We start from the raw sequence: 3,254 nt of genomic DNA, 5'->3' as shown, positions 1-3,254 counted from the left end.
TTTTCTTGTAAAGGTATAGTGAAGAAACAATCCTTTAAATCAATAACTATGAGAGGCCATACTTTTGGTAACAGAGAAGGCAGAGGAATTAGATTGTAGAGGGCCCATAGGTTAAATAACCTTGTTGATAGCCCTTAGATATGTCACCATTCTTCATTTTCTAGATTTCTTTTTAACAAAATGCAGTAGAATTCCAAGGGATGGTAGATTCTTCTAAATGTCAAGCACCTAATTGCTCTTGTACCAGCTGTTCTAAAGCCTGCAACTTTTCCTCAGCTAGAGACCACTGCTTAACCCATACTAACCATTCTCAGTTAACCATTTTAAAGGTAGGGCTGTTGGTACCTCTGAAGGTTTTTCAATTGCTTTGTGTTCTTGTACAGCCCAAATGTCAGGTTCCATAGTCTGTAATATCTTCTAATATTTTCCTCAGAAACATAAATTTGGGGGGCTGCAGGAATGTTAATATTGGTGTTCCATTGCTGCAATTAGTCACGACCCCACAAGTTCACTGCAATATTAGCTATATATGGCCTTAGTCTTCCTATTTTCTTTTCTAGCCCTATGCATTCAACCCATCTTGTGCTTTGTTTTAACTGAGATAGGGTTCCAATTTCCATGAACTAGACATCTATCTCTTGAAGAGGCCAATTCAGATGCCAAAATTCTGGAGTAATGATACTTACATCTGTACTTTGCCTAATAAAACTTCAATAGAAATTTCTTAGTTTTAGTCTTTGATCATTTATAGAAGTCTGCCAAAATGTATGTTTCCTCTGTCCTACTAGAGTTTTTGACTCATCCCCCACATTTAACCCATCATTCAAACCACTATTGCTTTTTAGAGCAGGCATTGGATTTTTTAATTTTCCTGGTGAGACACATTCTTCACAGTAACTTGGAATGACTGGATCATATTCATCATGGGGGCCTGCAAGAGGCCCCCCCATGGCATTTCCTGACGGTATCAGGTTGCCTTGTCTATCTGCAATTGACCTACACTCATTGGTCCAATGTCAACCTTTGTCACACCTCCTACATATACCTGGAAGCTGAGTCCTCCTATTTCTGTCATTCCCAGAGAAGGCATTATTCCTAGGAATCTGTTGTCTATAATCCCTTTTCAAATGTCCATTCGACCACAATTAAAACATTTGGCATTCTGATGTCTGTACCATTTCCAAAAGTATCTCAGTTGACCGAGTTTTGTTAGTTAAATTGGTCATATCATTCTTTATATTTCCAACCTCTTTCCTGAGAAGTGTGGTTTTGGTCTGAAAAGACTGTACCATTTCTAAAAATGCCTCATTCTTAGCCCTATTGTCAAACCATATTATTATGAAAAAAAATATTGAGTACAAGACTAATAACCAGAAACAAAAATAGTGATGTAGAAGTGACATCATATAAGTCTTATAAAACCTTGCACATGGTGTATGTAAAGAGGCTATTGAAACCTTGGATGGTTAGATTGCCTGACATATTGTCCTTTTATTTTTTAATTTATTTATTTATTAAAGATTTGTCTCTTCCCCGCCTCCCATTTCCCTCCCTCTCCCCCAATCAAGTCTCCCTCCCTTGTCAGCCCAAAGAGCGATCAGGGTTCCCTGCCCTTTGGGAAGTCCAAGGAACCCCCACCTCCATCCAGGTCTAGTAAGATGAGCATCCAAACTGCCTAGGCTCCCACAAAGCCAGTACATGCAGTAGGATCAAAAACCCAGTGCCATTGTTCTTGAGTTCTCAATAGTCCTCATTGTCCGCTATATTCAGCGAGTCCAGATATATCCGATGCCAGACCCAGGCCAGCTGGCCTTGGTGAGTTCCTGATAGAACATCCCCATTGTCTCAGTGTATGAGTGCACCCCTCACCATCCTGAATTCCTTGCTTGTGCTCTCTCTCCTTCTGCTCCTGATCTGGACCTTGAGATTTCTGTCTGGTGCTCCAATGTGGGTCTCTGTCTCTGTCTCCTTTCATCGCCTGATGAAGGTTAATATTCAGGAGGATGCCTATATGTTTTTCTTTGGGTTCTCCTTCTTATTTAGCTTCTCTAGGATCACGAATTATAGGCTCAATGTCCTTTATTTATTGTAGGTGGCCTATGACACCTACAAAACTAACCCAGCAGGGCATAAAAGTGCTCGTGAATTCACCAGTAGCAGGTCTGAAATCTGAGTTTAGAGCAAACTGCTGAAAGATAAATTGAAGATTGTGTGCTCTGTGGATGTCTCTAGAGCAATGGAATAGGCAAGCACAAACAAATCATTTGAAAGAAGCAGAACAGCTGGCTCAGACCAAGGAAGCCCATGTCTAACCAAAATGTCTGTGGTGCACCCTGGTGGGAGGCAAACAATACAATGTATAGGGACTTGAAGCCAATCAGAGGTATGTAAAGAGAAAATATAAAGAACTGTGGCCAATCCATAGCAAGAAAGGCCGCCATGTGAGATTCTATATTGAACTGCTGACTCCACTGCTCCAGCTGAGGAAGGGCTGGAGCCAAGCTGTGTACACTCTGAGCTTTCGGCAGGAAGTAGAGACAGAGGATTAAAAAAAAGGCACCAATTGATGCTGTAAAACAATCCCATACAGTTCAGAAATAAAAGGGTTATTTATTTAAGGGAAAACTTACAGATTACTGTCCTAAACAATAGTCCTCTGAACAACAGGAACAGAGTGTATCAGCTGGAATGGGAGCTGGAAGCAAGAGAGCAGACTCACAGTTCCCACTGCTTTTTAAACTATTAAGACACTATGCCCAAGTGGGCTGGTATCTTAAAGGCTGAAGGAATATAATGTACTCCCACAGTATCTTCCCACTAAGATCTTATTTTTTGTAGAGAATCAAACATTAATTTTACTTCAAGGTTGAATAAACTAATTTTATAATCTTTATATTATTTTTAACCTAGTTACAACCATATCTTTGAGCTATACTTTTACAACATGTTATAATTAGTATTAATATTATTAGTACAAAATTTAGAAAACATTGTATATTTTTAGCTCCTTTATCGAAAATGAGGTGTTCATAGGTTTGTGGGTTAAAATCCGGGTCTTCTATACGATTCCATTGGTCAACTTATCTGTTTTTATGCCAATACCACACTGTTTTCATTACTATAGCTCTGTAATAGAGTTTGAAGTCGGGGATGGTAATGCCTTCAGAAGTTCCTTTATTGTATAAGATTGTTTTGGCTATCCTGGGTTTTTTGTTTTTCCATATAAAGTTGATTATTGTCCTCTCAAGATCTGT

Source organism: Microtus ochrogaster, chromosome 8 (genome assembly GCF_000317375.1).
Source record: "Microtus ochrogaster isolate Prairie Vole_2 chromosome 8, MicOch1.0, whole genome shotgun sequence".
NCBI lineage: Eukaryota > Metazoa > Chordata > Mammalia > Rodentia > Cricetidae > Microtus > Microtus ochrogaster.
The sequence above is the reverse complement of the archived record's forward strand: the minus strand, read 5'-3'. Positions refer to the sequence as shown.